General features: G+C 41.7%; 1 protein-coding gene across 1 annotated transcript in view; it reads right to left on the bottom strand.

Moving 5' to 3' along the window:
• The window catches only part of Ziz (dedicator of cytokinesis protein Ziz), a 526,511-nt gene that overhangs the window by 86,427 nt on the left and 427,775 nt on the right, over positions 1 to 12,309 (bottom strand). The gene's annotated exons all lie outside the window — the stretch shown is intronic.

Below are 12,309 nucleotides of genomic sequence, written 5' to 3'. Positions count from 1 at the left end.
ATCTACCACATATATTCAAAACTCGGATACTGAGGCAAAAGTCCTTCCAATATATTCCCACTTCAATATGCATGGCATTTTTATTCTCCGCAAGAGCACTAGACCCTTTGCATCCAAACACCTCCATAACCAACCATCAACCCCTAAGTAGGAACAAAAAGCCTACCCCCACATCACACTTCAACATTCAATATTCAGAAATCTTCTCCCCTCAGACAACACAGTGACAAAGTACATACACACCAAAATGACCCAACAAGCACTGAGAAACTGCCCTTCCAAACCAATCTTAAACACTGTCTCACCAGACATATGCCCATCTGACTCTGCACTACCATACTATGTATGAGTTACATTTTCTCATCTGAGATCTGTATACCACCCATCTCTCAACACCACAAACATCATATCATCATATTAGAAGACCTAGGAGTTTCAGTGATGTGAAGAAATAAAGGATGTGTAGACTGACACCACATTTTTATGCCCAAGTTTCATGAAAAAGTATACAGTTCTTGGAGTGAAAAGTAGAATAAGGGGAGCACCCACCTACCTATGATTACCTCCAATGAAATTTAGCCAGAATGGCACTTACCAAACATCTTCCTTGATGAATACGGCTATTCTTCTCCAATGCCACCTGCATTACATAATCATCTATTCTTGGTTCATCTGGGATGTACTTCAACCACATTTCAAGTATTCTTTTAAATGTTTCTATAGTTGTTCCAAGCATGTTTCTTATTTTTCCTTGCAGTATATAGGATAGTCATTCTAGATTTCTGGTTGGCCTGCTACATATTTCTGATTTATTTTCGGTATATCCCATGGTATAGTTGAAGATTTAACGACTCTTTCTTCTTTGCTAAGAGGCTTTCAGGTTTAACACATTTTCTTTTATCCCTTCATTATGTTGTCATGCCTAGAATATCAAATATCATTCTCTTCTTTCTAAACTATACATTGCAGTTCTTGCAGTCTTTCAAAGTAGTTCATATGTTCCATCCCTTTATACTTGCTTGTGAGGTACTTCTGAACTCTTAATTTCTTTATTTCTATTTGTTTTATTGGTGACCATACTGAACAGCAGTATTCATTTCTTTTTTGTCATGCTTGAACACTGTTTCCTGCAATAGCAAGGTAACCATAAAGAAATAAAGGCCGCATTCGCTCGCATCCATTCCTAGCTGTCATTTCAAATGCATCGAAATCACACCTCATTAACTACAAGTAGGCCCCACATACCTTTCCATGGTTTACCCTGGCTGCTTCACATGCCCTGGTTCAAAACACTAACAGCAAGTCTACCCCTGTATACCCCAACGTTCCAACTCACTCAAACCTGTGCATACCTTTCACCCTCCCAAATGTTCAGGCCCTGATCACTTAAAATCTTTTTCATTCCATCTTCCCATATTCAATTTTGCCTCCCTTTCTCCATGTTCCCTCCACTTTTGAAACATATATCTTTTTCAACCTCTCCTCACTCATTCTCTCCAAACATAAAAACCATTTTAGCACAACCACTTCAGCTCTTTCAGCTACACTCTTTTTATCATCATCCATCTCTCTTGTTTTTATTACTCAATTAAACCACCTAACACCATAGACTGTCCTCAAACATTTCATTTCGAACATCTCCACCCTCTTCTGCATATCCTCATCTTTAGCCCATGCCTCCCATCCATATAACATTGATGGGACTACTATACCTTCAAACATACCCATTTTTGCCCTCCCAGACACCAAACTCTCTTTCCACACATCCTTCAATGCTCCCAGAACCTTCATCCCCCTCAATCAACCTATGACTCACTTCTGCTTCCATGGTTCTATTCACTGCCATGTCCACTCCAAGATATCTAAAACACTTCCACTTCCTTTAATTTTTCTCCATTCAAACTCACACTCCAACTAACTTGTCCCTCAACCCTGCTACACCGAATAATCTTGCTTTTATTCACATTTACTCTCAACTTCCTCCTTTCACCCACTTTCCCAAACTCATTTCTCACTTTCACTCTGCCACCAGTATTGTGTCATCAGCAAACAAAAATTGACTCACTTCCCAAGACCACTCAGCCTCTACAGACTACATACTCACCCCTCTTCAAGACTTGCTTTTACCTCCCTCACCACCCCATCTTTAAGCAAATTAAAGAGCTATTGCGACAGCACACACCCCTGCCACAGACCAACCTTCACTTGGAACCACTCACCCTCCTCTCCCCCTATTCATACACACAGATTATACCTTCTCTGATGCTAGTAGCTTTCCTCCCACACCATATAATCTTTACACCTTCCACAAGGCATTTCTATCAATGCTATCATACGCTTTTATCAGATCTAACAAAGCCACTAACAAATTCCTCATTTATCTAAGTATTTCCCACACACTCTTTAAAACAAATGCCTAATCCACACATCCTCACTACTGCTGAAGCCACAATGTTCCTCCCCAGTCTGATCCTCTGTACATGTCTTAACTTTTTCAATCACTATCCTCCTATACAACTTATCTATGTAATTTGAAGACTCAAATTTATCTCCCTTGCCTTTATACAACTGCACTATACATGCATCCCATCAATCCTCATGCACCTTATCATGGTCCTAACACATTGAAAATCCTAACAAACCAATCAACAACACCCCCTTTCTCAGCAAAATTCAAGAGCAATACCATCTATCCCAGCCACCTTACTACATTCATCTAATACAAGGCTTTTACCACCTCATCTCACTCCACCAAATCCACTCTCCATGACTCTCTCACTCTGCATTCCAATCCAACCCAAATATCCTATGTCTACTATCCTATCATCAAACACATTCAACAGTCCTTCAAAATACTCACTCAAACTCACTTTATCAAAGATACTGTAGTAATCTTCTTAAAAGTGGTAGTGCCCACAGAGCCTGTCAGATGGCAGTTATGGTGAAATCTCCTTTCTATACTAAATTTCCTCTCTAAATAAACCATATCATGAGAGGATATAAATATATAAAAATTTAGTCTACAGTGTTAATAATCCCCAAAATCTAATCCTACCATTAGCTATGGGCCCTGTAGATTTCAGGGTATCAAAAAAAATGGGAAGAGATGAAAGAAGTTAAAGAAGAGGGTGAAAGAAAGGAAGGTAATTGACACTAAAAAGATAATAATAACAGAGGGAATAGCCAAAAGAAGAGGAAACTGACTTAACAGATGACTAGATAATCACCCAACTTCACACTTTTGCTGCATGTTTGATTTTCAAGGGGGTGCCCTGAAAAGTGACAATAATCCAACAAAAATTTAATTGTTAATCTTCCTCTGACCTACCGAGGTACACCTTCGAGGTCTTCCTCGATCTCATCTACAACAGGTTTCATATATATATATATATATATATATATATATATTTTTTTTTTTTTTTTTTTCATACTTTGTCGCTGTCTCCCGCGTTTGCGAGGTAGCGCAAGGAAACAGACGAAAGAAATGGCCCCCCCCCCCATACACATGTACATACGTCCACACACGCAAATATACATACCTACACAGCCTTCCATGGTTTACCCCAGACGCTTCACATGCCTTGATTCAATCCACTGACAGCACGTCAACCCCTGTATACCACATCGCTCCAATTCACTCTATTCCTTGCCCTCCTTTCACCCTCCTGCATGTTCAGGCCCCGATCACACAAAATCTTTTTCACTCCATCTTTCCACCTCCAATTTGGTCTCCCTCTTCTCCTCGTTCCCTCCACCTCCGACACATATATCCTCTTGGTCAATCTTTCCTCACTCATTCTCTCCATGTGCCCAAACCATTTCAAAACACCTTCTTCTGCTCTCTCAACCACGCTCTTTTTATTTCCACACATCTCTCTTACCCTTACGTTACTTACTCGATCAAACCACCTCACACCACACATTGTCCTCAAACATCTCATTTCCAGGACATCCATCCTCCTGCGCACATCTCTATCCATAGCCCACGCCTCGCAACCATACAACATTGTTGGAACCACTATTCCTTCAAACATACCCATTTTTGCTTTCCGAGATAATGTTCTCGACTTCCACACATTTTTCAAGGCTCCCAAAATTTTAGCCCCCTCCCCCACCCTATGATCCACTTCCGCTTCCATGGTTCCATCCGCTGACAGATCCACTCCCAGATATCTAAAACACTTCACTTCCTCCAGTTTTTCTCCATTCAAACTCACCTCCCAATTGACTTGACCCTCACCCCTACTGTACCTAATAACCTTGCTCTTATTCACATTTACTCTTAACTTTCTTCTTCCACACACTTTACCAAACTCAGTCACCAGCTTCTGCAGTTTCTCACATGAATCAGCCACCAGCGCTGTATCATCAGCGAACAACAACTGACTCACTTCCCAAGCTCTCTCATCCCCAACAGACTTCATACTTGCCCCTCTTTCCAGGACTCTTGCATTTACCTCCCTAACAACCCCATCCATAAACAAATTAAACAACCATGGAGACATCACACACCCCTGCCGCAAACCTACATTCACTGAGAACCAATCACTTTCCTCTCTTCCTACACGTACACATGCCTTACATCCTCGATAAAAACTTTTCACTGCTTCTAACAACTTGCCTCCCACACCATATATTCTTAATACCTTCCACAGAGCATCTCTATCAACTCTATCATATGCCTTCTCCAGATCCATAAATGCTACATACAAATCCATTTGCTTTTCTAAGTATTTCTCACATACATTCTTCAAAGCAAACACCTGATCCACACATCCTCTACCACTTCTGAAACCGCACTGCTCTTCCCCAATCTGATGCTCTGTACATGCCTTCACCCTCTCAATCAATACCCTCCCATATAATTTACCAGGAATACTCAACAAACTTATACCTCTGTAATTTGAGCACTCACTCTTATATATATATATATATATATATATATATATATATATATATATATATATTTTTTTTTTTTTTTTCATACTATTCGCCATTTCCCGCGATAGCGAGGTAGCGTTAAGAACAGAGGACTGGGCCTTTGAGGGAATATCCTCACCTGGCCCTCTTCTCTGTTCCTTCTTTTGGAAAATTAAAAAAAAAAAAACGAGAGGGGAGGATTTCCAGCCCCCCGCTCCCTTCCCTTTTAGTCGCCTTCTACGACACGCAGGGAATACGTGGGAAGTATTCTTTCTCCCCTATCCCCATATATATATATATATATATATATATATATATATATATTTTTTTTTTTTTTTCTTTTTATACTTTGTCGCTGTCTCCCGCGTTTGCGAGGTAGCGCAAGGAAACAGACGAAAGAAATGGCCCAACCCCCCCCCCATACACATGTACATACACACGTCCACACACGCAAATATACATACCTACACAGCTTTCCATGGTTTACCCCAGACGCTTCACATGCCTTGATTCAATCCACTGACAGCACGTCAACCCCTGTATACCACATCGCTCCAATTCACTCTATTCCTTGCCCTCCTTTCACCTTCCTGCATGTTCAGGCCCCGATCACACAAAATCTTTTTCACTCCATCTTTCCACCTCCAATTTGGTCTCCCTCTTCTCCTCGTTCCCTCCACCTCCGACACATATATCCTCTTGGTCAATCTTTCCTCACTCATTCTCTCCATGTGCCCAAACCATTTCAAAACACCCTCTTCTGCTCTCTCAACCACGCTCTTTTTATTCAACACATCTCTCTTACCCTTACGTTACTTACTCGATCAAACCACCTCACACCACACATTGTCCTCAAACATCTCATTTCCAGCACATCCATCCTCCTGCGCACAACTCTATCCATAGCCCATGCCTCGCAACCATACAACATTGTTGGAACCACTATTCCTTCAAACATACCCATTTTTGCTTTCCGAGATAATGTTCTCGACTTCCACACATTCTTCAAGGCTCCCAGGATTTTCGCCCCTTCCCCCACCCTATGATCCACTTCCGCTTCCATGGTTCCATCCGCTGCCAGATCCACTCCCAGATATCTAAAACACTTTACTTCCTCTAGTTTTGCTCCATTCAAACTTACCTCCCAATTGACTTGACCCTCAACCCAACTGTACCTAATAACCTTGCTCTTATTCACATTTACTCTTAACTTTCTTCTTTCACACACTTTACCAGACTCAGTCACCAGCTTCTGCAGTTTCTCACATGAATCAGCCACCAGCGCTGTATCATCAGCAAACAACAACTGACTCACTTTCCAAGCTCTCTCATCCCCAACAGACTTCATACTTGCCCCTCTTTCCAAAACTCTTGCATTCACCTCCCTAACAACCCCATCCATAAACAAATTAAACAACCATGGAGACATCACACACCCATGCCACAAACCTACATTCACTGAGAACCAATCACTTTCCTCTCTTCCTACACGCACACATGCCTTACATTCTCGATAAAAACTTTTCACTGCTTCTAACAACTTGCCTCCCACACCATATATTCTTAATACCTTCCACAGAGCATCTCTATCAACTCTATCATATGCCTTCTCCAGATCCATAAATGCTACATACAAATCCCTTTGCTTTTCTAAGTATTTCTCACATACATTCTTCAAAGCAAACACCTGATCCACACATCCTCTACCACTTCTGTAGCTTAGACAATGAAGCTTATTGATACAGTGGTTAAATAGATGAGAACTACTATTGACGTTTGTGTAAATAAATTATACATTTCCCTTTTCCATAGCCAGCGGTTGAACCATTATGTGACATTCATTTTTTCATTTCATTTCAAGCTAGAAGTTTCAATTTTCTAAATTATTTCTTACATTTTTCATATGTATATATATATATGTATATGTGTGTGTGTGTGTGTGTGTATGTGCGTGTGTATGTATATGTATATATATATGTATATATGTGTATATTATCCCTGGGGATAGGGGTGAAAGAATACTTCCCATGCATTCCTCGCGTGTCGTAGAAGGCGACTAGAGGGGACGGGAGCGGGGGGCCAGAAATCCTCCCCTCCTTGTATTTTTTTAACTTTCTAAAATGGGAAACAGAAGATTATATATATATATATATATATATATATATATATATATATATATATATATATATATATATATATATATATATATATATATTTTTTTTTTTTTTTTTTTTTTTTACTTTGTCGCTGTCTCCGGCGTTTGCGAGGTAGCGCAAGGAAACAGACGAAAGAAATGGCCCAACCCCCATACACACGTACATACACACGTCCACACACGCAAATATACATACCTACACAGCTTTCCATGGTTTACCCCAGACGCTTCACATGCCTTGATTCAATCCACTGACAGCACGTCAACCCCTGTATACCACATCGCTCCAATTCACTCTATTCCTTGCCCTCCTTTCACCCTCCTGCATGTTCAGGCCCTGATCACACAAAATCTTTTTCACTCCATCTTTCCACCTCCAATTTGGTCTCCCTCTTCTCCTCGTTCCCTCCACCTCCGACACATATATCCTCTTGGTCAATCTTTCCTCACTCATTCTCTCCATGTGACCAAACCATTTCAAAACACCCTCTTCTGCTCTCTCAACCACGCTCTTTTTATTTCCACACATCTCTCTTACCCTTACGTTACTTACTCGATCAAACCACCTCACACCACACATTGTCCTCAAACATCTCATTTCCAGCGCATCCATCCTCCTGCGCACAACTCTATCCATAGTCCACGCCTCGAAATCATACAACATTGTTGGAACCACTATTCCTTCAAACATACCCATTTTTGCTTTCCGAGATAATGTTCTCGACTTCCACACATTCTTCAAGGCTCCCAGAATTTTCGCCCCCTCCCCCACCCTATGATCCACTTCCGCTTCCATGCTTCCATCCGCTGCCAGATCCACTCCCAGATATCTAAAACACTTCACTTCCTCCAGTTTTTCTCCATTCAAACTCACCTCCCAATTGACTTGACCCTCAACCCTACTGTACCTAATAACCTTGCTCTTATTCACATTTACTCTTAACTTTCTTCTTTCACACACTTTACCAAACTCAGTCACCAGCTTCTACAGTTTCTCACATGAATCAGCCACCAGCGCTGTATCATCAGCGAACAACAACTGACTCACTTCCCAAGCTCTCTCATCCTCAACAGACTTCATACTTGCCCCTCTTTCCAAAACTCTTGCATTCACCTCCCTAACAACCCCATCCATAAACAAATCAAACAACCATGAAGACATCACACACCCCTGCCGCAAACCTACATTCACTGAGAACCAATCACTTTCCTCTCTTCCTACACGTACACATGCCTTACATCCTCGATAAAAACTTTTCACTGCTTCTAACAACTTTCCTCCCACACCATATATTCTTAATACCTTCCACAGAGCATCTCTATCATATGCCTTCTCCAGATCCATAAATGCTACATACAAATCCATTTGCTTTTCTAAGTATTTCTCACATACATTCTTCAAAGCAAACACCTGATCCACACATCCTCTACCACTTCTGAAACCACACTGCTCTTCCCCAATCTGATGCTCTGTACATGCCTTCACCCTCTCAATCAATACCCTCCCATATAATTTGCCAGGAATACTCAACAAACTTATACCTCTGTAATTTGAGCACTCACTCTTATCCCCTTTGCCTTTGTACAATGGCACTATGCACGCATTCTGCCAATCCTCAGGCACCTCACCATGAGTCATACATACATTAAACAACCTTACCAACCAGTCAACAATACAGTCACCCCCTTTTTTAATAAATTCCACTGCAATACCATCCAAACCTGCTGACTGGCCGGCTTTCATCTTCCGCAAAGCTTTTACTACCTCTTCTCTGTTTACCAAATCATTTTCCCTAACCCTCGCACTTTGCACACCACCTCGACCAAAACACCCTATATCTGCCATTCTATCATCAAACACATTCAACAAACCTTCAAAATACTCACTCCATCTCCTTCTCACATCACCACTACTTGTTATCACCTCCCCATTTGCGCCCTTCACTGAAGTTCCCATTTGCTCCCTTGTCTTACGCACTTTATTTACCTCCTTCCAGAACATCTTTTTATTCTCCCTAAAATTTAATGATACTCTCTCACCCCAACTCTCATTTGCCCTTTTTTTCACCTCTTGCACCTTTCTCTTGACCTCCTGTCTCTTTCTTTTATACGTCTCCCACTCAATTTCATTTTTTCCCTGTAAAAATCGTCCAAATGCCTCTCTCTTCTCTTTCACTAATACTCCTACTTCTTCATCCCACCACTCACTACCCTTTCTAATCAACCCACCTCCCACTCTTCTCATGCCACAAGCATCTTTTGCGTAATCCATCACTGATTCCCTAAATACATCCCATTCCTCCCCCACTCCCCTTACTTCCATTGTTCTCACCTTTTTCCATTCTGTACTCAGTCTCTCCTGGTACTTCCTTACACAAGTCTCCTTCCCAAGCTCACTTACTCTCACCACCCTCTTCACCCCAGCATTCACTCTTCTTTTCTGAAAACCCTTACAAATCTTCACCTTAGCCTCCACAAGATAATGATCAGACATCCCTCCACTTGCACCTCTCAGCACATTAACATCCAAAAGTCTCTCTTTCGCGGGCCTGTCAATTAACACGTAATCCAATAACGCTCTCTGGCCATCTCTCCTACTTACATACGTATACTTATGTATATCTCGCTTTTTAAACCAGGTATTCCCAATCACCAGTCCTTTTTCAGCACATAAATCTACAAGCTCTTCACCATTTCCATTTACAACACTGAACACCCCATGTATACCAATTATTCCCTCAACTGCCACATTACTCACCTTTGCATTCAAATCACCCATCACTATAACCCGGTCTCGTGCATCAAAACCACTAACACACTCATTCAGCTGCTCCCAAACACTTGTCTCTCATGATCTTTCTTCTCATGCCCAGGTGCATATGCACCAATAATCACCCATCTCTCTCCATCAACTTTCAGTTTAACCCATATTAATCGAGAATTTACTTTCTTACATTCTATCACATACTCCCACAACTCCTGTTTCAGGAGTACTGCTACTCCTTCCCTTGCTCTTGTCCTCTCACTAACCCCTGACTTTACTCCCAAGACATTCCCAAACCACTCTTCTCCCTTACCCTTGAGCTTCGTTTCACTCAGAGCCAAAACATCCAGGTTCCTTTCCTCAAACATACTACCTATCTCTCCTTCTTTCACATCTTGGTTACATCCACACACATTTAGACACCCCAGTCTGAGCCTTCAAGGAAGATGAAAGCCGGCAAGGCAAGGCAGCAGGTTTAGATGGTATTGCAGTGGAATTTATTAAAAAAGGGGGTGACTGCATTATTGACTGGTTGGTAAGGTTATTTAATGTATGTATGACTCATGGTGAGGTGCCTGAGGATTGGCGGAATGCGTGCATAGTGCCACTGTACAAAGGCAAAGGGGATAAGAGTGAGTGCTCAAATTTCAGAGGTATAAGTTTGTTGAGTATTCCTGGGAAATTATATGGGAGGGTATTGATTGAGAGGGTGAAGGCATGTATAGAGCATCAGACTTGGGAAGAGCAGTGTGGTTTCAGAAGGGTAGAGGATGTGTGGATTAGGTGTTTGCTTTGAAGAATGTATGTGAGAAATACTTAGAAAAGCAAAGGGATTTGTATGTAGCATTTATGGATCTGGAGAAGGCATATGATAGAGTTGATAGAGATGCTCTGTGGAAGGTATTAAGAATATATGGTGTGGGAGGCAAGTTGTTAGAAGCAGTGAAAAGTTTTTATCGAGGATGTAAGGCATGTGTACGTGTAGGAAGAGAGGAAAGTGATTGGTTCTCAGTGAATGTAGGTTTGTGGCAGGGGTGTGTGATGTCTCCATGGTTGTTTAATTTGTTTATGGATGGGCTTGTTAGGGAGGTAAATGCATGAGTTTTGGAAAGAGGGGCAAGTATGAAGTCTGTTGTGGATGAGAGAGCTTGGGAAGTGAGTCAGTTGTTGTTCGCTGATGATACAGCGCTGGTGGCTGATTCATGTGAGAAACTGCAGAAGCTGGTGACTGAGTTTGGTAAAGTGTGTGAAAGAAGAAAGATAAGAGTAAATGTGAATAAGAGCAAGGTTATTAGGTACAGTAGGGTTGAGGGTCAAGTCAATTGGGAGGTAAGTTTGAATGGAGAAAAACTGGAGGAAGTAAAGTGTTTTAGATATCTGGGAGTGGATCTGGCAGCGGATGGAACCATGGAAGCGGAAGTGGATCATAGGGTGGGGGAGGGGGTGAAAATCCTGGGAGCCTTGAAGAATGTGTGGAAGTCGAGAACATTATCTCGGAAAGCAAAAATGGGTATGTTTGAAGGAATAGTGGTTCCAACAATGTTGTATGGTTGCGAGGCATGGGCTATGGATAGAGTTGTGCGCAGGAGGGTGGATGTGCTGGGAATGAGATGTTTGAGGACAATGTGTGGTGTGAGGTGGTTTGATCGAGTAAGTAACGTAAGGGTAAGAGAGATGTGTGGAAATAAAAAGAGCATGGTTGAGAGAGCAGAAGAGGGTGTTTTGAAATGGTTTGGGCACATGGAGAGAATGAGTGAGGAAAGATTGACCAAGAGGATATATGTGTCGGAGGTGGAGGGAACCAGGAGAAGTGGGAGACCAAATTGGAGGTGGAAAGATGGAGTGAAAAAGATTTTGTGTGATCGGGGCCTGAACATGCAGGAGGGTGAAAGGAGGGCAAGAAATAGAGTGAATTGGATCGATGTGGTATACCGGGGTTGACGTGCTGTCAGTGGATTGAATCAGGGCATGTGAAGCGTCTGGGGTAAACCATGGAAAGCTGTGTAGGTATGTATATTTGCGTGTGTGGACGTGTATGTATATACATGTGTATGGGGGTGGGTTGGGCCATTTCTTTCATCTGTTTCCTTGCGCTACCTCGCAAACGCAGGAGACAGCGACAAAGCAAAAAAAAAAAAAAACTGGACGTGGTGGTACAAGTAGTTGCACGGACTGTGATCCTCGCTTTGGTTACAAGAATGTTCTTCCGCCCACCAGTGATGCTACTACTTTTGTGAATTAAGAACCATTGCAACACAAACCTTGCCAGGTGGTAGCGTGACCCGCAGTGTATCGAGACAGACTTCCCAAGAACTTTTTAAAAGGGGAAGTAAATGTTTATAGTTGTGTTACTGGAGTGATAGTTTTCATACATGATGCTCAGACAAGAAAATAGTGAAATTGGAAAAAATGTAGCTTAGACATTGAAGCTTATTCTTTCATTAAAATGTGAACAAAGGGAGTTCTTTTT

This window comes from Panulirus ornatus, chromosome 13 (genome assembly GCF_036320965.1).
Source record: "Panulirus ornatus isolate Po-2019 chromosome 13, ASM3632096v1, whole genome shotgun sequence".
NCBI classification, from domain to species: domain Eukaryota; kingdom Metazoa; phylum Arthropoda; class Malacostraca; order Decapoda; family Palinuridae; genus Panulirus; species Panulirus ornatus.
This window is presented reverse-complemented; position numbering and strand designations above follow the sequence as displayed.